The following is a 27,374-nucleotide window of genomic DNA, read 5'->3' as shown; positions in this document are numbered from 1 at the left end:
CAGATTTAGGAGATGGTCCTGCCTGCTTGGTGCTTCCCACAGGCACAGGGGACAACCCTTTCTGCTTGTTCCCTGCTGGCTGTGATGAAGGGAGGCGGCATATATGTCACTGGGAGGTGCACCCCATAGTCTTGACTCCAAACTTTCTCACTTCAGCCAGGCTTTGCATGGCACTGGGAAGAGGGATGGGACTGACAGTTCATTCCTTCTGCTGGAGAAGTTGCCCTTCTTTTCCTGTTTTAGACTTCATCCCCAAGGGCTGTTAATGCAGCATTTCCCAGAAGGGCTAAATTTAAAACAAATTGAAGCATATTATATTTTTGGCTCCAGTAGGTAGAACTGTATAACACTCTGCCTTCATTTTTTCTTTCTGTCTCTCTGCACAGAGTGTGTATCATAGACTGTCATTGTATTTAAATAATAAAGCAGAACCAGGATTATTTTGTACACTTTTTTCCTCCTCTCTGATCTCCCCATTGAAAAATGCATGGAAAGCAACAGATGTTTCGACTTTGTAGCTTGAACCTTCTCAACTGTTTGAAGATTTGATATAAAGTTCTTTGAACATCAGTTTCAGAGGAGACTCTCTTAGTAACAGTTGCCATGCAAAATTCATAATTAATGAAGATTTCAGGGTTGTGGTGGGTTTTTAAAATGTTATTTCTTTATTTGTGTTATTATCTTGTACTCTTCTTAATCAGCTTGGAGGAGGGGCAGCAGCCAGCTGGAAGAAACAGAGTCTGAACTGCCCCCGAGCGTGTGGCATTGGCTCAGGGTGCCTTCTCCAGACTGTGTGGCTCAGGGGTAGCCAGAAGGTCTCTCTGACTGGCCATGGAGGCACGGGTGCTAACGGAGGCAGGAGCTGTTGAAAGGCACCTGGTAATTAGTTGCTGGGGTTCAGGTGCTTACCTCTGCCCAGTGTATCAAAGCAAGAGCTGATCTAACTTGGAGGACTGGATTACCCTCTAGTGGCTGCAGATTAAATAAAGGAGGGACGTGTGTTTCTTGCAGACATGGCTGTGATTTACTGAACGCCCCTGTCCAGGGGTGCAGTGTAGAGGGCAAGCAGAGGTTGCAGGGGAGCCAGCACCGGTGCCATGGGGGATACTGGGGCCCCAGGAAGAGCCCCTGCTGCAGAGTGATGCAGATGCCCACGGTAGCTGCAATACGATGCCCAACGCCTGATTGCCAGCACCAGGAGGGCTGGTTTTGGAAGTGCCTGCTGCTGGGAATGCTGTGGCCAGGCTGCCTGGCACAGCATCGTGCTGTTGTGGCTATCACACCAGAGTTGTCTTTGGGATGTCTAAAGCAGATGGCAGCATCAGTGTGGGTAGGCAGGGAAAAACTGTGACTCACGGATGGGCTGTGGGTTTTCTCTTGGCTGTCCCACATTGCCACCCAACAGCTGCTCTGGATATTTCTGTCATGGGGTGATCCCCTTCTCTGTCAAGAGGTGTGGCAGGACCTTTGCTGGGCTGGCCGTGGCTGTAGCATCCTTCTTAGCAACAGCAAACATATCCAGGTCTGTGCTACCCCAGATTTTGCACAATCTAAAAGAGATTATTTTTTCCATTGGGTTCATCCACTGTTAATACTCCAGGGAGGTTTGGGGTCATGGCAGAGTGAGAGTCCCCTGTTTTTAAGGCAGGACATGAGTGACTTTATGGTGCAGTTGGCAATAAACCAGCTGGTACACAGGGATGTGTCACACTGGTGAGACTGACCGTCCTTGGCATCCCTTGGGAGAGGCAGCAGCTCAGCAGTGTCAGCAGTGACCAGTGATACTTTGCTGCCACCAGCAAGCCACCACTGGCTGCCATGGCAGAGGCAGTCAAGTCATGCATTTAATTGGTGTCTATTGGATTTTTTTCCTGCAGCTACGGTTTGTGCTACTTATTGTGACATCCACGAGAAGCGGTGATTTGGGTTTGTTTGTGTGTCTGACTCGGAGGATTTCTCCACGCTGGCATCTGACTCCTTCCCCCCATCCTGACAGCTGTTTTTCTGTGTCACTGGGCTGAAGTAAGGGGAAGCATTTGGGTTGTGGGTTGTGGGCTAGGCAGGGTCAAGGGAGCAGAGGAAGGAAAGCACAGCCAGGCCAGCCACGGGGGCAGCTGGAGGGACGTGCCAGTCTCCTCGCTGCTGATGCCTCAGGACACGGCAGCCAGGCTGGCCTCCAGCACAAAGCTGCAGCCAGGCCTCTGTCATGTCACTGTCGTGTCACCACACACCCCAGCTGCTGGCTGAGCTTCAGTGGCTGTGGGGACAGAGCAGACAGGCCAGGCAGCAGCAGAGCTGTGCAGTCCCGGGGTGGCACACGCTGGGCTTTCTGCCTGCAGAGCTGTAACTCTAGAACATTTGGTGGCTTCTCCCCTTGGAGGTGAGCAGAGAATGGGTGGAGTGCAGGCTGTGCTAACCCTTTTGGACCCATTATGCCTCCAGCTGGGGTTTCCCTTGGATTTCCACCTAGGCACTATCAGCAATGTGTCTGATGGGCAGTGACTCCAAAGTGGGTGATGGACAGAGAGAGATAAAATGAAGGGGAAATGCTGAAAGGCGTCCTTTGCCAGAAATGTGCATCCTAGCCACAGCTAGGAGTTTGTGATATGTCCTCATCACTGGATGGGACAAAGTCTTGGAAGTTCTGGGTGTGGGCAAAACAACAGAGACTTAGCAGAACTTCTCCCCCAGCACTGATACCTCTCCTTCTCACTCGGGAGAACTGGGCTGGAAATGTCTGACTGACTGATGCACCTGAGGTTTGTGACATTTCACAAGCTATATCTACATTTCTCAGCTACCCCAGCTCTGCAGAGTAAGTGGAATGAACTCCACAGCCATTAGTTCTGGGCTTGGCCAGGGGTCCAAGGCTGCTGTTCAGTCCCAGCACTGTGTTAACCAGCTGCTCTGGTGCAGGACTCTGGTGCAGTACAATGGGCTGCAACCTTCACCCTGAGGTGAAACTTTGTGTCCCCAGGGCATTGACCACCCTGGTGCTGGACATGATGGTCCCTCCCGAAGGACTGGCTTTGATGCAGCCAGAAATGGCTGTGATGGGTTGGGTGCTGCCAGCAGACCTGTCCTCTGAACGGAGGGAAATACCTCTGGTGGTGTTTCTAAGAGAAAGAGAGGAGAGAGGCTTGACGTGGAGAGGTGTGTGCAGCTGGGGACAGCTCTTGGCTGTGCCAGGCTCTCTGGATGCCCACTCATCAGAGCTCTGGGCATTGTGCTGGCCCTGCTGTCTTTCAAGGAATGCAACACAATAGATGGTGGAAGCACTTAGAGCTGTCAGACTTGGCCTGTCATCCTCAACCAACACAGTGGAAGCCTCCAGTGCTTGCTGCTGTCCCCTCCTGACCAGTTTGCTGGGCTGCGTGCACGTGAGGACTGTCCCAGCAGCTGTCACCCTCCTGCTTCTTCCCAGACTGGCCGCTCAGCTTCTTGAGCAAATGTCTCTGTCCTTTTTGTCCACTTGGTGATGAAAGGCACCTTCCTTTCTCCCTCTGGTCCTTCCTTTGGATGCATCTTTGGTGTGGTGCTGGACTTCAGCCAGAGCAGAAGGTTCTTGTGGCATGGGACAGGATGCAGTGAAGTTAAAGGGGCTTCCTGTGGGAACTTGTCTCCTGACCAGGCACTTTTTTGGGATGTTGAGGGCAGCAATGCCTCCCAGAGAGCAGTCTGAGTGAGGTCACTCTGATTTTGGGAACAGGTTGTAGGGTGCAGCTGTTTTGAGCCATGCTGAGTCACTTGCCTTGGGCCGAAGACTGTGCCCTGCTGTATTTTCTATACTTACCTTTATTTACTTTTATTTGTGAGTGTCTCTGGAGTGGTCCAAAGAAATGCTGGTGCAAACCCAAAGGATCCATATCCCTGCAGCTGGAGCTCACCCTATGCAACTATCTCCACTCCTTTATAATAATAAGTCCCCACTTCTCCTTCACCACTTCACCCTTTCTGCTTGGCCCCCACCTCTCAGGGCGAGCTGAGCTCGGTGGGACCGTGCCTGTCCCCCACAGCAGCCGGGAGCGACGGCTGTGGCAGGGTGCAGCCAGCACTGCCCCTTGTCACCTCTGTGTCTCCATGCCCTGTGACAGTGGCAGCCCTCTGGAAGAACCCGCCGTGGCAGATGCGGCCTCGCAGCCCTGCTGGGGCTCTGTGCTCGGCAGAGGGGAACGGCTCCGGACTCTAATCTGAGCAGACAGATTGAGGTCAAACGCGCCCTTCGTGCAACAAGCAGGGAAGGGCAGGGGAGGGGGAGGAGAGGAGGGGGTGCCTGCGCTTGGGGCAGCAAGGAGGGTGAGAGAGGGACCACTGGGAACTGGGCAGCCTGGGCCCCTGCTGGCCCCTCTCCGAGGGGGCTGGGGTGGTGAGGGGTGCCAGGCCCCCCGGTTTCACCAGAGGGTGTGAAGTGCAAAGGCAGGGCTGGCTATGGGGTGGGACAGATCAGCACTGGGCACATCTCTCCCAGCACCCCATGCAGTTTGTTTGGCCCTTTTCTGTTGTGATTTCAGCTCCTGAGAGCCTCCCAAAGTTGAGGAAAGTGAAAGGTTCTTCCTTGGGACAAGGAGCAGGACGGGTAAGTGTCAGCTGCACCTCATCTTGTTGGCAACCTTTGAAGTTACCGTGCTGGGGACTGACCTGCTACTCTTGTGGCAAGTTATGGGCTCACAGGACTGGGAGGTTTCACTGCTAAACCTCTATGTGTCAACCACTCCATCTGCTTCCATCCACCTCTCTGCCCAGTGGCATGTAAACACCTGTGGGAAGAAGAGCCCACTGCAGAGCACCCTTCTGCCTGCTGCCCCATTCCCAGCATCTGGGCTTCCCTCTTGGTTCAGCCCTGCTGCCAAACTGAGCAGCAAGGGATGAACAACAAGCAGCTGGAGGAGGATTTATTCTGCTCAGGTTTGCTCTTTTGTGGTGCTTTGGCATTTGCACACTGTGCTGTGGATGCTGGTCACTGCTGGTAGGGCAGGATTTTAGTGCTCCCTGGTTTGTGTCCAGGCTTTGGTGTGGGGTCTTTCCCCTCTATCATTCAGCACAAACAATATGGAGTAAAAGAAGGGACAAGGCTTTAAAAACCCAAAATAATTCCCCCCCAAGAAATGGGGAGCCCTGGCTGAGCAGTCTCTTTTTTGCAGAGTCTGGTGGTTGTTGCAAGAAAACACATTGCATTGAGCATAAAAAAATATACCCAGGCATTGGGACAATGGGTGTCCTAAACAGTGTCTGTTCCCATGTACATGATGCCTGTTAAAATGAGCTCTTTGCTACCTGGGTACCATGGAGGCTGCTGGTACCTTCTCATTTGGCTTAGGATGGAGATGGCTCAGTTTTCTTTCAGTCCAGGTAAGCCTGTGTTATTAAGGAAGTCTTGAGTGGCTCTGAAAGCATCTGCTCCTAGCTGGAATTGCTTGGACATGTCTAAACTGTACAATAGCCTGCGATGCCTGAACTCATTCTCTGCTTGCCAGGAGGGGTACAGAGGTGTTTGTTGTGTGGCCAATGTCCCCCCTGGCTGCCCAGGACCCTGCTCCTTATGCTTAAATGTCCAAAGGCAATGTCTCCACGGTGTGACAGGCTCAGGGAGAGGGGCTAGGAGCTGCCTGGCTCTGAGAGCTGGCCTACTCTGATGCAAATCCTGTTAGTGGTGAGGCAGGACGAGAGGGACAGATGTGTGGAAAGAGAATCAGCTCCAGACAGAATATATGTATTTTTTTGCCTGCTCCCCGGGAGACTTTAGGGAGTCTCAGAGCAGCATTTCACATAGTTGCTCAAGTGGAACTGCGCTGAGTAAATAGTTGCATTTCAGCAGTGGAGATTTAAAACCAAGGTCTTGGTAATTTCTGGCTGCTGAAAATCCCTTGGTACTTTTCAGAGTAGTGAGTGTGTTAACCCCAGTACCTTGGCCAAATTCCCAGCTGGGAACCACCTCATAAAATCCCTTTCATACTCCTAGCAGGACCCATCTTAAAAAGACTTCCTTCTTTGTTTTTTCATTGTTTGCCCCAGCTGCCTCCCTACTCTGGTGAGGCATAATTTTGAGCTTAGACATGTTTCTAGCTTATATATTTTTTGTACTCATGTCATCCTTCTACCACCATTGCTTTTTCCCATGTTTACTGACTATAGTTGGAAAGGAGACAGAAATCACATCTCCTTCATCGTGATAATAAATAAAAAAATTCATGTACCTGCTCTGCTTGGGCCATTTCCCATCCACTGGTTATCCTGACAGCCTTTCTTTGCATCTATTGTTGCTCTTGAGAGTGGCTGACCAGTTTAATTTGTGAATTGGGAGATGCCCTCCTCTGCTGGAAATCCTCCCCTGCATACACCTTAGGATCAAATTTACCTGCTTTGTGCCTTTATCTCACTAATCAGCCTGTAATTGACTCCTACAATCAAAGTCCTTTCCTCTTCAATCATTTTCAACTTATGAATTCCCCATTTGCGGCAGAAATTCTTGAAAACTACATGGTTTCCTTCAGGGATTGAGCCGTGTTCAGGCTGTGCTTCCAGTTGTCTTCCCTGGTTTCTCCTGCTTCTCATAGGCTAGTTTAATTAAGAAAGACTCATTAGGGAAATTGTTGACCAGGACAAATCCTGAGACCACTCTGCAGGGAACTCCACTGCTAAACTCCCTGCAAGCTGTACCCTTCCCTCCTTGTCCACAGCTATCCCTCCATCAAATCCTACTCTGCCACTGTAGTGCCTGGGATAAGCTCTTCCTCTTTCTCACAGCAAATCATGGCCCTTCATTAATTGATTCACTAAAATGTGTATTTTCCTTTACCTAGAAGATCAGTTTGTAGCACAAAAAGGTGAGATAAAAATAAAAACAATCCCAAATGGGATAGTCCTGCATCCCCCACGTTTCACAGCCCTGCCCAGTCTTTGCTTCCTCCCTTGCAGAGGGCCGTGGGTGACAGCTGCTCAGATTGCTTTTTCATCCTTCTTACTTACAGGTGTTGCATTTTATGTTCCTCACCTCCTTACTGGTGGATTTATTGAAGCCCTTGCTCTCAATCTGTCTGTTTCATGGAATAGTTCCTCCAGGAATCTGGGTTGTGAGATACCTGGCCTAGTGATTTGATCACAGAAAGGTCTTGGATCTTCCCTTCTCTCTCAGCTGTGGTAAGTACATTTTCCATATCAGCCACCCAGCTAAGTTCATATGCTTGTAATTATTGTCACTGTCCAGAGCTGCTGAGAAGAATTTGTTTAGTCTTGGGACCTCACCTAGATTTCCTGTGAACTCTCTTCCCACAGACTGAATCACAGCACTGCTTCTTCTATCTTTATTACTTTTGTGTTTGTATGACCAGAGAACCTCTCACTATTTAATATCCTTCCTCAGGTCTAACTCATTTGACATTTGGCATTTCCCACTCCATCCCTTCTATTTTCAGCCCCTAAAATCTTTGCTCTTTGCTGGTTAATCATTTCCCTTTCTGTGCTCTCTTCTTATTCCTTTTGTCTGCATTGCTCTACTCATTCTAGCAAGTTAGGAGCCGCCCAGGACCTACTCCTTCACTATTTTTCTGTGTTTGGGGTGAAGTCCCCAGGGAGCTTTGCCTTTGGTTCAAAGACATTTGAACCTGCCTTTTATAGGCAAGGCTGGGTTTGCCCTTTTGAAACCAGGAACCTTTAGGCAGCACTCTGCTGTTGTTTATCTGTCTGTTCTGTTTAGAGTAAGTCAAAATGAGGCAAGAGTTTTAAATAAACCACTCTGTCCAAGGTTATTTTCCAGTTACATCTCTTCCACTGTGTTTTTATCATTCACCAATATCAAGTCTAAGTCACAGTCATGTCTTGATGATGCATCTACAGTTGATGTTCAAGTCTTTAACTGTTCCATCTAGGATGTGTGAGCTTTCACTGTTGCAGTTTCTAGGTTTTATTTTGGTAGTTAGCCTCCTAGAAGGGACACTTTTCATCTTTTCTCTCTTTTTATTATTAACATTAACAGAAATCTCAGTGTCCATCCAAACTTTCAGCACTCTCCTAACGGAGCTACTTCTATTTCTTTTGTCCAAGCGGTGGTGGCCCAAAATGATCTTCCATCCTGTCGTATGTCTTCATCCATCACATTCGTGAAGGCATTGCTGACTTTACAGCTCCTCTTTCCCACCTTTCCTGAGGGAAACAGTGACATTGGTACCTTTGCTCTGTCAGGTTTGTTGCTCCTCCTGGCTTTTGACACCTCTCCAGCACCTGGGGCCATGGCATGCAGAGCTGTTGTGTCCTACTGGGTGTGTTTGTTCCTCTGAGCCGCCTCCATCCTTTGCCTAAGGGGACCTGACAGAGCAAGGGATGAGAACGTAAGTGCAGAGTGAGTGCCTGCATCAAGGTCCCCCCTTCCCAGCTCTTTCCAGCTGTGTGACCTGGCCAGCCTAGAGCTCTTTGGCTGCACAGATGGAGAGACAGTGTCTTTTGTCTCCTTCAGCCTTTTTGTAGCTCAGGCTGTTGGTGCCCAAGCCCTGGAGTTGCCCATCCCTCTAACTCCTGTCCCAGCTCTGCCTCTCCAGTGTGATCCTCTGATGACCAGGAGTGGGGACCCAGCAGCTCCTGCTGCATGGACAGCTCCTGCTTGGCCTCAGCAGCACTGCAGAAATATGTTTTCCTCTGAACCTTTTCCATAATTACCTTCCTTTCTAAATTTTTTTTTTCTTTTCTGTAGCATATTGTCAGTGTCTTCTGGACTCGGGCCTCTTGGGATCCTCAGGAGAAAACACGAGCTGATTTCCTCTGGAGAGGGAATGAGCAGCCTCCAACTTGCCAGTCTGGGTGGATTATCTTGTCCTCTTGCTTTTAATAAGATGCACAGGATTAAAGAATGACTGTGGATTAGGTTGGTTGTTTTTGTTTTTCCCTGAGTTTTAACTTGGCATATAATTGGAGGCAAAACAGAGGGTTCAGGGTCCTCATGCACCCCTGCCTTCCACACTGGGACTGGCAGCAAACCTATTAGTGAATCCAGCCAGGGACAGGGACCAAGGGGTTTGTGGCTTTGAAGGACTTACATGTTGTTAAACATTTCACAGTGTTTGAATTTTTGTATGTGGTGGTTTTTGTTTTCTTCCCCCTTTTCCCCTCTACTTCATCTTCAACATCTGCTCGCCACAAACCTGATTTTGAAAAATGCATGCACTTATTAATTTATGAGCTGTGGTCAATGCTGTGGGAAGAGAGACCTGAAGGGAAAAGGGGTTTGTGGAAGCAGCAGGGCCTGTAATGAGATCAGGGATAGGGGAGGCTCCATGTTTGGACTCTGCTCCTGCTCTCACTGAGACACTTGATCCTCAAGGGAATGAACATAGCAAATGATATCGTCAGCTCTCCAGTAGTTTAATATTCCTCTAAATGATTGATAGCACAATGTACAGGACCTTCAGACATAAGGATTGAAAGGTTTAGACCACAAATATCCTGTGTTTATGGCTGATAGCAGTGTCTAGAGGAGAGCAAGTGCCCTGATGCTCTCCTCTGCTTGCTGGGGCAGCAGTGGCCATTGCCTGGGGAAGGCAGTCCAGCTGTTCACCTCTGTGGGGGGCAAGGAAGGTCTGTTTCTGTTACAGCAACATTTTCATAGATGCTCTTTCTTGGTGTGTCCAAAGCCTTGCCTTCCTCTGCTGATGTAGGGAAAAACAGAGTCAAAGGTGGGTGCCAGCTCCTTCTCATGGAAAAAGGACCAAGGCAAAGCTTTCCAGCATGGTGGGGTTTGCTGGCATCATCTCCTCCTGGTGCATGTGGCTGGCACCTGGGCTGAGGCAGGTCCCAGATGGCATCCTGTAGAGACCACAATGCTGGAAGGTACTGACTCCTGCACTCTTGAGTGCATTTACCTCAGTTAAAAAGAAAAAGATGTGAAAAATGGTGGATGGTGGAAGTGTTTTCCTGATTTCAAGCACTGTTTCAATTTGATGGCACTTCTACTGTAGTCCTACTGGAACCTTGCAAATGCGATTGATTTTCTCTCTTAACCCTTCTCCCCTACTCCCATCCTAGAAACAGATTTTGCTTCTCACAAGCCCGACAGTGCCCCAGTTTCTGGATCCCCTGAACATGCAGTTTGTGTTGAAGGAGGTGTTCGTGCTGGGCTGGTGGTGGTGGCTCCTCCAAGAGCTGTGCTCACCGGCCTGTTACTGCAAGCTGTTCAGGAACATGGCAGCGCTGGACAAAATGGGCTTGTGCTTGAATGGCTTCTCAGGGGACTTTGGTGGCTTCAAGCAGAAAAAGTGCAATTAGTACTGAGGCATCTGGGATGTGTTATGACTCTTTTGACACACAGAGAGTCATATGGATTTTTCCAAAGGGATGTAGAAAACATAAAGACAGGTCATCATTTGGTCCTTCTGATCTCAACATGCATCCCATTAGCAAAGGGAAAAAATGATGCAGGAAATTTGTGAGTTGGCTCAGTTGCCTGTGGGAAAAGATAGAAGTGAGGAGGGGAAAATACTACTTTAAATGTAACATCCATATGCCCATTTAGGATTTAATAAGAGACTTACCACATCTCTAGTAAGTGACAGCTGGTTATTAGAAGCATACGCTGAAGCTGTGGATCATCTAAAGTCAAAACTGATGCTTAGCTATTTGTACACCAGTACATCTGCCTTTAATAATGCTTTTAATTTTGTTAACATGCTTTAACTAGCTTATTAAATCAAAATAAAGTGGGAATCTTACTCTTAATGCAACCGCACAAAAAGGATCCAACCTCAAACCCTGCCTCCCTGGCTGTATCCCATGATGTCCCAGATAAAAATATGTCCAAGGATAGGTTTAAACCAGCATGTTATTCTGGCAGAGTTACAACAATGTTATATTTCCTCTCTCTATCCATTCCTCCTTTTTTGACTTCTGCGTTTCCATGCTTGGCACCCTCCACAGCTGCTGTGCGTGGCATGGGTGGGAAGCTCAGCCTGGTTTAAAGTTGTTCCATCTAAAAAATAGGCAGCAAGGGTAGTTTCTCCCGACTCTTTCAGAGGAGGCGGCAGTTCTGGCCTCTCTAGGTGAGTGAGTGATCAGAATCAGCTCTTCAGAGTGCAACATCCTGAGTTGCGAGGGAGCAAAAGTCTGGACTCGGTGGCACAGGCTGCATCTGTTGTGTTTTCTGCTTTAATAATGACAGACTGAGATGCTTTTAGTGTGGTGGGAGTGTCCCTCAGCCCATCGTGCTGGATGAGCACTGCCAGCACGCTGCTGCTGCGCTCTGCGTTTGCAAACAGATTTGCTTGGATTGGGCTCGCCCTCCACTTTTCCATGCCAGCCCTGCTGTTTGTGCCAATGTACTTTCACGGCGTGGAGGCAGCGCTCTGAGATGGCTGCTGGTGGCTACCATGTGGGCAAGAGGCAAATGAGGGCCCTCCCTGCAATCTGTGCTGTGACAGAGAGGGAAGGAGGGCAGCTCAGCCTTTAGTGATGCCAGTGCCTTCCAATTCCTGTCCCACAGCACTCTCTGCCCCTCCCTGCTAATTCCCATGGCCTCTCTTATCCCCTGCATGGAGAGATGCACCAGTGTGAAATGTGCTCCTTGAGTACACGGAAGAAGGGCAGCAGCATGGTGTTAGTGCTTCGGGTCCCACGCAGGCATGCTCTAAGTTTGGCTTAAAAGAAGAGATGACTTTTTGGAATCAGTTTTTTGGGTTGCCTGCACCACCTGCTTGCCCCTCTCCAGCTTGGCGAGGTTCAGCAGTGGTTCCCTGCCCACAGGGAACGTGGCATGAGCCCGAGGCTGAGGTGCTGCCTTATAATCATCTGTATGTTTAAGTCTATCTACTCTGTTTCAGCCAGTTTGTTACTTTACATATTCAAATACCTCCCAATTAACAAAACCTTTATGGAATGCCACCCTCAACTCTTCTTTGTCGCCATCCTGAGACTGTGTCTCACAGCAGGTGTCTTGCTCCTGCCTTGTTCCACCCTTCTCTCTGGTGAGTGCTGCTAAGATGCCAGCACGTGCCGGCAGAGCGGGCCCTGCCGAGCTCAGTGTGCTCCGAGACTGTGGCCTCATTGGTCCCCACTTCCGTCTAAGCAGCAGAGCAGAGAAATTGCCTGTTACCTCGGGTCGATTCTTCATGCACTCCTAAATTGCTTTGTATTGACACGCTGTCAGAAATGGATTGTCACATTAACCCAGCCGGAGCTGGGCCGGGGCTCGCGAGCACGTGCTGTTGGACTGATCTCCCTACAGGGTGAAGGGCAGGCTGGTTTCCTCTTGGGTTTGCAGAGATGTTTTGCAGCACTTTCTAATTATGATTCAGATGAGCCAGTGAAAGGCAAGGCTCTCTGTATCCTCCGTTCTACAGCCATTTCTTCTTCCCTTGTTGGATCAGAAAAGTGACTTGCAAGAGTGCTGGCCTACTGGTCAGACTCACAAGCTCTCTTCCAGGGTGAGAGTAAATGACTGAGCACAGACTCCCAAGGTTTAAAGGATTAAATTAAATTAATTTCCCCAAGATGAATCTGTTTTGCCCATGACGGTAGCTGTAAGTGATCTCTCCCTGTCCTTATCTTGACCCTTGAGTCTTCATTATATTTTCTCTCTCCTGTCCAGCTGAGAAAGGGAGTGGTAGAGCAGCTTTGGTGGGCACCTGACATCCAGCCAGAGTCAGTTCACCACATCAGTGACTTCGAATATGGGGAATATAAGGAAGCAAGAGTGATGGACTCACTTTTCCCCATGAGCCAGCTTGCACAGAGACTCCCATTTCTTCTGGTCATTTTTCTAGGTGATGTGTAATTTCTAGAGCTTCCCATCCCTACCCCTAATGACCTTTTCAATTTCTCTAATAAGGTTCCTCCTCAGAGATTAGCGAATGCCTCGTGAAGCCAGAGTGTACACCACCCACTTCATTCCCTTTGTCTCTCATGCAGCTGAAAGAAAAATCCAACGCAATGCTACGTGAGCTGGCTAAACTCAGCCCATGAAGCCAGAGGAGCAGACAGTCCTTATGCAAGAGGGAGTGAGGGCTTGTGCCCCTCACCCCCTTTATGAGCTAGAGAGGTAACCGTGCCTCCTTGTAGGCAAGAGAGTGATGAGATGCACTGGGGTTTGCATGGGAATGCTTTGCCTGAGCAGCCAGTTCCTCATGAGGTTCCTTCCTTTGTATTCGTGATGTAGGTGAGCACAAGTCTGTTGTCCTCTTTCATGGATTTGTGGAGAAATCCCAGACATAAAAACAGCTATAGAGGTGTAGTTTGGATCCTCAGAGCCCCTGCTCAGCTGCCTTGCAATATCATTGCCATATTTCTGTTTCCCATCCTCCTGAGGATCTGCTTCTTCTCTCTGCCAGACTCACCTCTGTTTTTGGTGTGCTGAACCAGTCAGTGCTGTTGGAACACCAGGTTACTCTGAGCACATCTGGCTTACTGGCAAAGCCCAGTCTATGAAGCATCTTCTGGGCATGGCTCAGAGATCAGGGTCTGCATGGAGTGAGAAACTTTGGCCACTCTCACAAAATAGTGTCATGGCTAGAGCACTCCCTGCTTCTATCTTTTCTCCCTTTGGAAGAGACTTGAACCCACCTGGAAAGACCCTCTTGATTGTCAGGTAATTCTGATTTTGAGCTGGCAGGAGAATCTGCTCAGTCCTCCTATTTGGACTTTTCAACATTAGAAGGAGTAATTAAATATTTTTTAAACCTTGGGTTGCAGTGAGCAAGTGAAAAGAAGCAGGACTTTCAGCCTAGAAGCTCAGGCACTCACCTGGGAGCAGGGGAGATGTGGGTTCCTGTTCAAGCTCCGGTGAATACTTATATAAATTATGCTATGGAGCCATCTCTCCTCATTGCTCTCCTCGCTTTCTCTTCAGCCCAATGAATATTTACTCATTTCATGCATGGTGGAAGATACTGAAATTCACAGAATGAGCATACTTGAGTAATCTCAAACTTTTATGCAATGTTCCAGGTCTCCTCTCCAAGTCCTTCCTCTCCCAGAAAGGGGAGGGACCTCCTCCCTCTCCACTGCAGTGCCCTCTCATAGGCATTCCTCTGAATCTCTGTTTAAACTTATTCACCTTTGCTTTCAAACGAGCACAGCTTTAGCTGATTCCTCAGTTGCTCCTATTTTGTCCAGCTTTGTCTTTCTTGACTGTTAGAATTGCAGGTACCTTCCTATGGAGGAAAACGTTGGGATGGCGGCATGAGAACTACCCCACGTCATTCCTGCAGTGAACGTTCCCTGCGCTCCGTGAACTCCTCCGTGGCACAGGAGAGGCAGCCACAGTGCCGTGACTGTTTGGTTGTTCTTGGCTGAGGGTGCTGCCATCGGAGCCAGCTCTGGAGTGGCATTTGGCCAGGCACACATTTTATCTGGTAGCTTTGTCGCCACAGCCCACTTTACATTAATTGCCATGCTGCTGATGTGGCAGCGCGTTTCAGCCCCTGCTGCCTGAAGCCACATGGATGAGAGACACCGGACTTCAGCCCAGGAGCCCTCCCAGGAGTTTCCTCCACCCTCCTCTCTGTGAACCTGTATCTGAGCATCTTTGTCCTGTTTGGTGCCTGACACTGCTGCTACATTGCAGATGAAAAACATCCTTTCCTGTATGGAATAGTTCCTGCCATTTTCCTGCTTGATTTGTCTTTCTCCTCTTTTTTTTTTTTTTGCTGTTCAGCCTTTTCTTCTCATTCCTGTGCTTCCTCCCCCCTCGCCCTGATCAGTCAGACTTCTCCTAAGCCCTGATGTGTTGTGACTGGGGCTGACTGACAGCACTTCGTGCCTGACACACATCTCTGGGATGCAGCCCAGGATGTGTATTTAAGAGCAAAGTTGGATTGTAAAGTGCCATGTGGGAGTCTCTGAGAAAGGAGTCAAAACACCGTCAAGCCTATTCTTCCTGAGAGGAATGGAGATGTTGTGTGGAGCCTGCTGATGCCAGGAGAGACTCTGAAGGCTGGGTAGGGGTCATCCTGTCCCATAAGCACTGAAAGCTGCACTCAGCCTCTTTGCAGAGCCGGGGCAAGGGTTGAGGGGAGCTATGGAGAACCAACCCCCCTTTTCTGCATTGGTGATGCTACTTTTAAATTCACATTGGGTCTATGTGGATGACATAGAGCAAGCAAGGGAGTCACTGTTTACTGCGCCTGTTCTGGGTACAGGACATGGTGCCCTGTGGTGGCTGTTTCCGGTATTTTGGCAGAGAAAGGTGAGAAAATTTGGGCTGCAACTGAAAAGAGGGAGTTGATCATGAGTCTTCTTTCCATCTCCTCTTCATCAGAGGACTTCAGAGGAGCTGTTTCCCACCTTCCCAAAATTTGTTTCTTTCCACCGCAAACATGGAATGGGTGGAGATTGTGGAAACATAGAATAGTTTGGGTTGGACAGGACCTTTAAAGGCCATCTAGTCCAACCCCCTGCAATGAGCAGGGACATCTTCAACTAGATCAGATTACTCAGAGCCCTGTCCAATATTACCTTGAATATTTCCAGGGATGGGGCATCTACAACGTCTCCAGGCAGCTTGTGCCAGTGTTTTACCACCCTTACTGTAAAAAACTTAATCTTTATATCAAATCTGAATGGACTGTCCTTCAGTTGAAAACTATTTCCTCTAGAGATGTGCTGGCAGAGCTCTGGCTGGACTCACAGCTCTGAGCCACTTTATTCAGCCACCACACTCGACTTGTTTCAGCCCTGCCTGGGGTCTTGGGCTATTTTTATTGTACATGAGAGCGTTTTACACAGAATGGGCCCTGATGAATTTGCAGAGAGCTGTGGCTCTGCTGGGAGTGAAGGAAGGTTGTCCTGGCATGGAGGACCTGGGTGAAGTAGAAACAGCTGTTGTCCTCCTCTCTCAACACACCTGCAGGCTCAGGGCCACTTGCCCAAGCTCAGCGATTATCTCCTGGGGCTTGGAGCCAGTCTGTTCTGCTTTCCTCCAGCCAGTTCAGGCTTTAGAGAAGCTGGCTGGGCTGGAAGGTCTAATTTGTACTTGGAAGAGGCCTGTGGTTTTGAGGGCCATACTGAGCACCATTGTGTCACCATCCCCTGCCTGCCACCTCCTGAGTTTTCTGAGTGTAGAGTCATCTCTGCTCACTGAGAACCTTCTGAGCTTATCTTCCTGTCTGATGCAAAGTCACCTAAAAATCCTTTTTGCTGGTGACCCTGGTGACCCCAGGTGTTCCTTGGAAATCTCTTGGAGAAGTAATCATCCCCTTTGGATTGCAGCATCAGTCACCTTCAGTCCCTCTGACAGTCCCAATTATCTTGTGTGTTTGGCTGTAGAGCACCAAAAGTAAAACACAGTTGTAGGCTTCTGGTTTGTAGAGTTTTCTTCACCTGGGAGAAAACCAGCAGGGTGACAATTTGTTCCTTGATCTCTTCACCTGCTGCCCTGTCCGTGCTCTTCTGGTGGCTCCTTCCTTTGGTGGAAGGGAGGGATAACACCTCAACATAACTGGTGCTGCTGGTGGGAGGTGTTCTCACTTCTGTAGGTGGGGAAGAAGTACATTATGATTACACTGAGAAATGGGGACTGATTTTGGGGTCTTTGCCTCCCCCCACATAGCAATAGTGTTCCTCTGTTCTGCCATGGGACCAAGAGGTGTGGGTTGAAAGAGACCTCAGGACCTGCTTGGAGCAGGTTTAGATCACTGAGGGCCTTCTTCACTTGATTTGACTTGTTGTAATTTGACTTGACTACCGTGCTAATTTTTCTGCTGTTTCTTAATGCTCCAGCTTCTTTCACCTGAATCCTGTTCATATCCATCCTTCCATTTTTTTTTTTCTGTTTTCCCTTTTTCCAGCTACAGCACCAGTCCATGGCAGAAGGGGAGTGTCGGAGCCAAACTTGCTTTACCCCTTACAGACACAACCCTCCACTCATATTGCAGAGATACCTCCTGAGCAGGTGGGCGTCAGAGGTGCACCAGCAAGGGTGAACTCTTCCAGGGGAGACCCAGATAGAGCTATGAAAATGTTGCCGACTGATGTAGTATCTTGGTTAAAATTCAGTTCAGGAGGTAGCCTGGAGCTATTGAGGGCCATCCCTTCAGATGGAGGGGGTAATTCCTGGGCAGGAATTAGCAGTCAGCACACCTGTTACTACAAGAGACTCCAGCTGAAAAGAGAAGAAGGATGGGAGGGGGTGAGGAAGAAAAAAAAAATAGAGGCTCTTCAATTTAGTGCAATTATCTCAATTTTCCCAGGATAAGGATCCTTGAGATATTTATCTGATTTATAAGGGTGCGCGGCAAGGCGGCAGACACGTCCTTAAAGAGACATTTATCAATTTCTTAAGCGTGCATGAGGGGAGAAGAAAGAAAAAACAAATGAGTGAGAAGGAGACACCGCACGGAGACTCTCCTGGAGTTGGGAAGGAAAAAGGAAGCCTGCTTGCTCTGTATGTTTTCACTTGTGATTTATAATCTGTGGAGAACCACAGAAGCAGGAGGAGGTTGGCTGGGCTGGGACAGCAGAAGAGATCCTGTTGTAGACCGGGTTGCCTTTATACTTTCAGCAATTTATATTCCAGGGACGTGTATTAAGTATTTCCTGAAGAATTTCTGCTTACACTTCTACTGGGGAAATGCTGAGGGTTGGATTTATGCCAGGCCTGGAGAACTTTTCCAGTTGCAGAAAAGTGCTCTGAACCTGCACCAGTTTGGTTAAGGTGGTACAAGGTTTCAGTAGGATTCATCTTGTCCAAGTGCAGATGTTCTGGGCTCAGGGAATGCATGATTGTTTGCACTCACATTTAGGAGAGGGGAGCAGAATTCACCTGACACTCTTGGCTGCCCACTATTGGAGGGAATGCACTCCTCTCCATTAAAACACAGCCCTCTTTTTTATCTCCTTCAATGCTATCAGACTTTTCCCCTCTTGCCCATAACCACTGCTCTGCCCTTTAGTCCTCCTCCTCTGTGCCGAATCTTAATGCCTCTTCCTCTCCTTATGCTCTGCAGCTGCCATTGTTCTCTCTGCACCTTAGTAGCTAAAATGGTTCTGGGGACCTTTTGCATCTTGGAGGCTGCATCTTTTCTTTCTTCCTCATCATTGTCTTCGTATTACCTGTACAGGGGAGCAGGTATGAAAATCCTCATCTTTCCCAAAAGTGCAGCTGCCTTGCTGCCGTTCCTGCAGCTCCTCACACCTCCCTTTCCCCTCCATCACATTCAGGCTTCTCGGCAAACATCCCCAGCCCTTTTGCCTCTCTGTTGCTCCTTCACATCTACATCCCTCATTGTTCTGCCACCACTGTCTTGTCACATTGTACTCTACTCCCTGGATTTGACAATAGAGAGAAAAAAAGAAGGGATTCAGTGGAGGCGAATGAAATGGGAAGCGGGAGAGGAGGAGCAGAGAAAGAGAATATCAGAGGGAATGAGAACAAATGCTCGTAGCTTAACATGGCTCAGGAAGTCACCTGGGGGAGTCACTGACTGAGGGGTCACTGACCCTTGTGAGTAAATTTCTGTAATAAACTGGTAAAAGTACTGGCAGGCCCAAGTGATTTAGTCTAGAAATTGCTATAGTTCAGCTTCCCTCAAATGCAATTCAGCAGGACTCTTAGCAAGCACAAAACCCTTGCCAGCCTAAATATGGATTACTTTCCTTTGTCCCTTAAGTTTGTCTCTTTACAGCGTGGTTATGTTCTCATAAATTTGCTGCAGCATGTTTGCCAGCAGCTGACCCGTTGGAAAGGATTTGGGTCCACCAGAAAAGCCTCTTGGATAAACCCCTCTTTGGCAATATGCCTTTTTAAGGCCCTCCTGCACACAGGTTGCTCTAGGAAATAACTGCTTTGTCAAGGACCAGCTAACTCCACTACCAAAGGTCTGACTGAGGCAGCAACCCTCAGCTCTCACACATGGGCACCTACTTGTCATCACTGGCTGTGGATCTCACACCTCCTGCCCTCCTCTGTAATAGCTGACTTTGATAAATGAGATGCAACCTTACTATGAGGGGAGAAATTTTCAGATCCCTGGTCTCAGTGAAGGTTCTCATGGCATTAGAAAGTCAGAGATGCTTATCTGCCTGTGGTACTTAAATTCTTCTCTGGTATCATCTTCACTTAGGCCTGTGGCTGGATCTTGCTGGCATGGGAAGGGAATCCATTAGCCTCCCCTGGGCTGCAGAGCTCCAGTTGTTCAGTTGCCTATAATGGCATTTGCATGGTACAGGCACTGTTTTCCTGTGTTGGTGTAACAAATGTGAGATGTTGCTTGCTAAAAGCTCTGTTGAGATGGACAATATATAATATGTATTTCTGCTCCACTGAGCAGAGTAGGTGGCAAATTATTTAGAGAATATATAGCTTGTTTTGTGCTGGTATTTGTGTTGTGGGATCCTGCTCCATGGGTAGGGGCCAGAATACTGCAAGTGGAAGTACAGTCAGGTGCAGGGAGTTTACATTTATCCTGTTTATTTTCACCTTGGCCCATCTGCCCACCATACCCCGCCGTACAGACTGGAGCATGCATATGGGCTCTCGTCTCACTCAGTACATCCTCACCTTCAGATCTCTACAGACCTGGCAGCCAGGGGCTTGTGCTGTCCTTCCCACCTGCACATCTGCCTCTCCAAGCAGGTCACCATCTGCATTGGTTCCCAGAGGCAGGTAAAACCTGTGCTGGAGGTATGACGCTCATTGCAGAAACAACAGCATCTGGGGTACCCTGGTGAGTTGTGCTGTGCATCAGCTGTGATTTCACATTACTCTGCTGGATCTGTAGGGGTGCAGTGGGTACCCTTAGTCCCTTTGGGTACCCTTAGTCTCTCTCCCAAAATGTGGGCAGTGACCCAGCAGATGTGGCAGTGGAGAAGTAGCCCCAGCAGATGTGAGTAAGCGTTGTTGGGCATCCCTTTGAAGCAGAAGCAGCCTTGCAGGACATCCCTGGTGTACTCTGGAAGAAGTGATCAGTGTGTGGAGCCCTGCTACCAGCAGCCCATTGCTACTCACCTGCCCTGTCCCCACTGAACTGCCTTTAGTCATGAGCTGTGCTGTGCATGTAGAGGGGAAAAAAAAAGAGAAAGAAAAAGAGAGGAGGGGGAAAAAAAAATCAAAGAACAGTGTGTTTCTTGTTGTTTGATCTTTGAGGAATGCTGAAGAAATCTCTTAGGCCGCTGTCTCCCCAGTTGTGCTCATAAGGAGATTATGGACCTCATGCTTTCACAGGAAAGCACCCGGCTGCTGGGCCTGGCACAGTAATCCAGACAAAGGATAACAGTGGTCTAATTAATTCTCATGTCTCTGAATCTGATAACAGCACAGTACACAGACGAGTCCGTAAGGACTTAATGAGTTTAATCGACTGCACTTGATGATTTTATTTGAAACCTTGTGCCACAAATTAAACTATTAAAAATGCACTTGAACTTGATTGGCAGCTGTAATCCAGGCAAAGTCTACTTAATCCGCAGGGGCAGGAAGCAGGGATGGATGCAAAAGGCTGGAGATGAGGAGAGGGGAGGGGAGGCTCTGGTAGGTAAGGGGATTTTGGGGTCAGTTTAAAGGAAAGCCAGAAAGAAGGGCAGAGCCTCATGGAAGCTGGGGGTGAGGGTGGGAGGGTAGGGGGTTTATCTGTGCTCACCCAACCCTGGCCTGAGCTGTGGGATGTGGAAAGGGTTCAATCTGTTCTTGTCCTGTGCTCTGCCCTGGAGGAGTCTCCAAGCAGCTGGAGGGGTTTTTAGTTGGTTGGAGTGAATCAGCTGCTGGCTCTGGAGTGAGGTGTAACACCAAGGTTTTGCACAACTGAGGTAAGGAGGGTGTGAACCTTGTGCCCAGCCTCCAAATCTCATGCACACCAGCTGGGTGAAAGGCCAAGGAAATGCACACAGGGATATTCACTGTGTCCCAGGCAGTGGTGTCACCAGTGTGCAGGCACACACACAAATACTCAGTTGCTCTTCATCTGTAAAAGCTGCCCCGGTGAGAAGCAGCCAGTAAAAAGGTATCTGTGCAGAGACAGATACACTGTCCTGTGTGTTCTCTGCTACCTGCTGTCACTCACATATCTGGTTGTGATCCAGACAATGTGTGGTTGTCACATATCCAGTTTGCTCCCATAAATAAATACCTATATATATATGTAGATGTGCACAAGCAGTGATTTGGCTCAAAATGGGTCATTAGCCAAGGAAGGCATCAGCATGGAAGTCTGCTTTGAAAGTCCCTTGCCCCCCACTCTGCTATTTAAAGTAATTTGCAAAAGATTTGCAAAATTATAAACCAATTTGCAAATAAATGATCATGATTAATGGCATATTCTTTAGGAGGTGACGGATCTGTAATAGATCTGTAATCCCCCTTATTATGCAGGAGCCATTAATAGCAGTAGGTGTTAAGAGACTACATTAAAGCTAGAATGGGCTTCAGCTGTATCTGTGGAGTGGAACAGGTCAAGTTTTTGTTGCTATGGCTTCTTTACCTATTATTGTGCTCATAATTGGTAGAAAGCAGTGTATGTCAGTGCCACTTGGGTTTCACAGCTTGCTCATGTCACTTATCCTACCCTAAAACTCCCGCTCTTTGGCAGCAGAGGGAAAGCCTTCCTCTGCTGATGAGTGAAGGCATCACACATCCCCATGGCAGTCGGGGAGGGTGGCTCGTCCCTTTGTGCATCTCATCTCCAGCTTTCCTCCTGCTGTCGCCTGGAAGTGATAGGACAAGGGGTGATGGCTTCAAACTGAAAGATGGTAGGCTTACATTAGATATTAGGGATAAATTCATGGCTTTGAGGGTTGCGAGGCCCTGGCACAAGTTGCCAGGCTGTGGATGTCCCATTCTTGAAAGTGTTCAAGGCCAGGTTGAACAGGGCTTTGAGCAATCTGGTCATGTAGGTGTCCCTGCCCATGGGAGGGGGTTGGAATTGGATGGTCTTTAAGGTTTCTTCCACCACAATCTAGTCTATGATTCTGTGATCCACACTGCTCCTGGATGTGTCTTGGGGTCTCATGGGAGTGCTGGGAGTGAAGGGGTTTTTTGACAAGCAGCTCTTGAGGCTGTGTTGGGTGGGTGAGGCTTCGGTGCAAGGGGGAGAGGAGCAGGAGGGAGAGCATGCAGCATTTTCTGCGGGGAGCCTGTGGCACACCCACACCCTGTGCTGGAGACTGAACCCACCACCTGAAGCACTCCTCAGAGACACTGAGGGATCAAGAGCAGTGCCAGTGCCTTTGATTTCTGAAACAGCAGGGCTCTGCTACATGGACATAAGCAGATGATCCAACAGTCCACAGCACACACCCTGCTGTGAAGGATGGTAAAAATCCTACTCCATTGATTCCCTTCACTCAGAGAAAATCCCTCCCTGACCTTACACCTTTCGAGGGGTTTAATGCATTGTACATGGATGGGACAGACTGAGAAACTGGCAGAAGAGTTCCATCCATCCTGCTGAGTACCAGCCTGGGGCAGAGGGCAGCCTGGTCTTGCTCTCTCCTGCATACGCTTTCACTACGATGCTGTGAATTTGCTGTATTGACAACTAGCTGAAATGTTTTTATCTGATAGGTTGCAGCTTTATCATTTTCCTCCCGCCCTCAAATTTTTTTGCATCTAGCACCAAACATGTGGCAGGTGCTGGGCAGTGCCACAGGGGGTTGTGATCTTGTGAGGTCTGTGGCACCTGCAGTGGTCTGCCTTTGTACCAGGTTGGGATGGGAGTGTGGGTGAGAAAATGGGCTCTGCAAGCAAAGTCATTGATTAGTGAGTTGGTGATGCTCTTTATAGGGAAAAGGTGTGTTAGGGGAGGTTTTTCCAGGTGAGTTAACACTGAGATCCTGGCTGCTTCTCTTTCTGAAGCCTGGCAGTTCTAGAAAGCACAGAGATGGTAATTTAAGGTGTTGTGCATCCTGACTAATTACATCGGTCCTGGCCATAGCTGTCTTTTGTGTTTCTCACCTTAAAATACACTGTAAAGTTGCAATTCACAGTTAAACAGATGCTGTATGCTTTCCCAGTAGTGGCTACTTTTTAAATTTTTTTTACTGAAAGGAAAATAATTGGCATATCTTAGACAGAATAATTCTTAAGGATCTTAACACGGGAGATCAGCTAGGGAATGGCAAAATATTTTCATCTATTTGGTGTTGTTAGTGCTTTGATTAAACAGACTGATATTTCTGAGTCTGTCACTTAGCATGAACAGCAGGATATTTTGTTATCAGGTAATTCCCTGCCTACAGTGGCTGCAGAAATGGTTGGATGTAAATCATGCAGTTAATACTCCAGTACAGAAGGCAGATGCAACTGCTAATTGCGGAGCCCGGGATGCTCGGTGAAATCACAGCAACTTATCAGCCCCTGTCAGGTCACTTGGGCTCTCCCCCAACCTCACAACTTCTGCCAGGCAGGATGCCATGGCTGGTGGCACAAGGGCTGTCCCCTCTGCTGCCCTCACAGCTGAATCGCAGGGTGATTACGGGCTGGGGACACAGCCAGCCCACGGCTGTCCCCCCGGCAGGGAAGTGCTGGCAGCACCGGCACTGTGGGCAAACAGCCACAGAGCCAGCGCACGCAGCGCGCTCCTCAAATATTTACCCTTTGTTTCAATCCCGACCTCTTTGCCTCTCAAGATAAATAATTTAGTGTAGAAGCCTTGAAGGTTAATCTTGCATTTATTTAATGTTACAGGACACTTGGCTCACTTACAGCTAAAAGCCCTGCGTGCTGGTTGTTAGTTTATTTAATCCAAGTGCAATTTTCTTCACCCTCTTCTCTCTGAATTGCTGAAAGGGACGAAGGAGAGGAAGCGAGGGGAAGGAAGAGTTATCTGTATGCGGCTTTTAGCTCCTGCTGCAAACTCCATCAGGAGCAGCACCCTGGGGAAACGTCGATATGAGTGCCTCAGCCCAGCCAGGCATGTCATTCGCCAGTCGATCCGAGAGGCTGGCTCTGAGCGCCGCTGAGAAAAAAGGGGAAAAGCAGAGGATCTGACACTGACATCCCTGCACACCGGCTGTATAGAGCTGCCTGCCTTTGCCCAAATCTGTCAGAAATTGCTGGTGTGACAAAAAAAGGAAAAAGAGACAGTATGGTGGGGGCAAGGAGGGGGCAGAGGTGAGGCAGTGGGGAGGAAGAGTATGTTTGCTTTCATTGATGAAATGCTGTTTCTTTTCTTTGTCCAAAAGCATCAGGTGGTCCTTTGCAGGAGACCTCTACAGCACTGGTAGAAAACTAATGCAGAAGGGAGGGGGTCTGAGGGAGGTGTGGGCTCTGATTTACCTTGCTTGAATGATGTTTGTAGTAATTTCTACCAGGTCAGGCCAAAACTTTTGGGAGGTTTGCAGTTGGCTCAGCACTGGGGGGCTCAGCACTGTGGGGGTCAGCACCTTTTCCTGCTGCCAGGGCCAGCAATGTGGAAATGGCCAGGAGCTTCCAGGTTTCAGCAGAGGTAGAAATCAGCTTGTTGCCCAAGAGTTTCACACCGATGGATGTGAAGAGAGTTGCAAACTTACTTGACAGTAACTTGCAATGGAGAAGACATTTCAGCAGCATCCTCTTTGTTCTCGTTTCCAGAGATGCACAAAAAGAAATGCAGGTCCTTCCTGAGAGTTTGTCAATATATCTACACTCCAGACAGATTGGACAAAGAAGCTGGAAAAAAAAAGCCAGACACATGGAGCAGACTGGCTGCTGAAGTTGGTTTGGCTTTTACAGCCCAGCCCACAATTCTGGATCAGAAATTTGGTGCTAGCTGCTCCCTCCCAACTGGGGCTTACAGCCAGGAACTCAGGAGGGGGGCAAATTCCAAGATTTCAGAGCAGCCTGTCTGTATTTGTTCAAGAGCAGACCCACGTGGACAGCAGGCAGTGAGGAATCCAGTTTTTCCTATCCTCGTGGCCAAGCCTAGCGGAAATGTCACTCCCACATTGCGGCCCCAGACTGCCCTCCCAAGCTCTGGCTGAAGAAATCTCCCTCCCAGCCTCAGCTTGTGCCTCACCAGGTCTCAAGAGCCACTTTGGCAAGCTCTGCATTCGTCTGGATGTGCTCCTCACCTCTTGCAGTGATAGCTACACTCATCCACCACTTCAGAGCATCTTGTCAACTTCCTTCCCACCCCTGTTTTTAGAGGCCTCCTATGGCGAAAAGTCTCTGATTTCTCTAAAGGAAATAATCCCTACATTTGGTAGCATTAGGACCAGCAAGGGGAGAGGAGAAGTGTCAGAGGATGCTGGCAGTGTGATCACACTAGCATGTCACCCTAGCATAGTCACATTTTCACCTGCTCGTGTTGTCCAGCCCAGCTGTGACTTGCTGGTAATTACTTGCTTGTAGCTGGTGTGAGACTCCCAGTTCTCAAAGCCATCTGCTTACCTCCAGGTCCCTGCTGTGTGATCTTTCATTTGGAGTTCACCTCTACAGTTTATGGCTGTTTCCAGGATAACGTTCCAGCTGGAGAGCCTCTCGACTCCATCCTGTGCTGGCTTTTCTCCTTTTAAAGGACACTTTGCATCTTTCAAAAAACACCAACAGGATGCTGAACGTAGTCTGGCAGGATTTGACCCAAAAAGGATAGCTATGTGTGATGGGTGGGAGACTTGAGCGTCTGGGTGTTCATTTGTGCAATCCAAATCTCCTCAGGTAGAGATGTGGACAGAATGACCTTTCCCATGAGCTTCAAGTGCCTCAGTATTAAATGGGAAATAGCACAAGATCAATGTGTCTCGTAGCTTTTCAATGCCTCAGTCTGAACCAGGAGAGACAGTAATAAGAAAAAGAATAATTTAATAAACCGTATGTGTTGGGGTTTTTTTTCCTTCTAGTGAGGATTCTCATATGTGTTTGGATTGGTGAATAGGCTTATTTTTGTTCAAGACAGTAATTCAGCTTCGTTTTAATTTCATTTTGGTTCTTGTTGGTATGTACTGGTAAGGATATGAGAGTGGGATCTCTGGGAAGAGGCTCCTAATTTTGACCCCTGCCTGAATTATCTTCTGCAGGAATCACTTTCCCCTTGTTGTGGAGGAATATCTCCCACCTGCTGCCTGGAGATGCCCTGCATGTGAGAACAGTGTCTGGAGGTGGGACTACCTGGGGAAGTGGTGAATTGCAATTGGCTACTGCTTCGTAAATCCCCCCACACTGGAAGAGGTTTGAGCTGAAGATTTCCTAAGGGCAGCTGGGAATTCACAACCCTGAGCTGTGTTTGGCTCCTGGGACCTTTGAGAAGAAGCCATGTGGACGTGTTTTTCAGACATTTTTGTGTCAGCCTTTATGTACCACTTCCACGGTTTAATGTTTTAAATCATGACAAACACCCTCCCAGTTGAAACAGCTCCTATCAAAGTGGCACTTGCTCTCATAACACCCTGCCACCCACAAGGATGTGCTGATTGCTGCCAACCTTTTGGCAAGCTCTTTGCTTTTGTATTAGGACAAGGTGATTGACAATGCTTTGTGTGTCTTGATAATGGAGAAATGTACTATTTAGAGAGAGAAAAATTCACATAAGTGTCTCCCCAACATGATCTGCTGACTGCCTTTTCCTTTTTTCTTCCCTCCATATTGAAAAAATGTATCAAGCCAGACAGCTGCAGTGGCTGAAGAAAGCAGCTAATTCCCCTAACAAGTCTCTTGCAGAGAGAAGTGCCAGCCAACCCAACTCTGAACATGGGACTGGAAGTGTGTATAGGATTAGGGGCATATCTGGTGGCCCAGATTCCCCAAAGCCAATTAATGACTGTTACAGAAGGAGGATTTTCTTTCTAAGGTTAGAAATGAATCCTTGAGTCTGGAGGGGGAAATAAAAAAAAAAGAAGAAGGAAAAAAGCTAGAAGAGCTCAGGACTCAAAGGGAAAGTTCAAAGGGTTGGTTTTTTTTGGAGCTGGAGTTCAGAAGAGAGGAGTTTGTGTGAGCGTGTGTGTTTCTGTACCGCTCTCTTCCTTCCTCCAGCTCTGTTTTCCTTATTGATCCCTCTCGTAACACGATTTCCCTCTGGTATAATTGAGCGAAAAATAACTGAGAGTAAAGTCTTGTAGATTTGCTCCTGACCGAGCGTTAGTCTTGTCCTAGATGGCCCTGGACCAGCACAGAGGCCAAGTGCTGTTCAGTGCTGTCCCACCAAGCCCAAGGGCAGCTTTGGAGCAACGTATGAACACAGATGTTGGGGGCTGGGGCTGCTCTGCAAAGCAGGGAAACATGCCCAGTTTTCCTCAGTCCCTTTTTTTCCCCCCTCAGCAATCTGAAAGTGGGGTTCCTGGAGAGCAGAAGGATTTGCTGGAGATGCTCTCTGTGGCCGTGCACCCACCTTGAGGTACCAGTGGGCAGTGACTGTGCTGGACCCAGAGGTGGCTTTTGGGAGCCCATGCAGTAGGTTTGCACCACTCCACTGCCTCTCCCAGCTTCCATTCCATACGCATCCCTGTCTCTGTTTACTAAGGGCTTTGGGATCCCCTGTGATGAAGGCGTGTGAGCA

General features: G+C 48.5%; 1 long non-coding RNA gene across 1 annotated transcript; it reads left to right on the top strand.

Moving 5' to 3' along the window:
* The first annotated feature begins 4,300 nt into the window (after positions 1–4,300).
* LOC121676893 lies at positions 4,301–27,374 on the top strand. Its single transcript, XR_006020649.1, has 4 exons — positions 4,301–4,576; positions 6,969–7,137; positions 16,761–16,864; positions 25,900–27,374. It is a non-coding gene; the product is annotated as an uncharacterized LOC121676893 (long non-coding RNA).

This window comes from Corvus kubaryi, unplaced genomic scaffold (genome assembly GCF_017639235.1).
Source record: "Corvus kubaryi isolate FWS band 111438036 unplaced genomic scaffold, C.kubaryi_AGA036_p1.0 136, whole genome shotgun sequence".
Taxonomy (NCBI): Eukaryota; Metazoa; Chordata; class Aves; order Passeriformes; family Corvidae; genus Corvus; species Corvus kubaryi.
The sequence above is the reverse complement of the archived record's forward strand: the minus strand, read 5'-3'. Positions and strand labels throughout refer to the sequence as shown.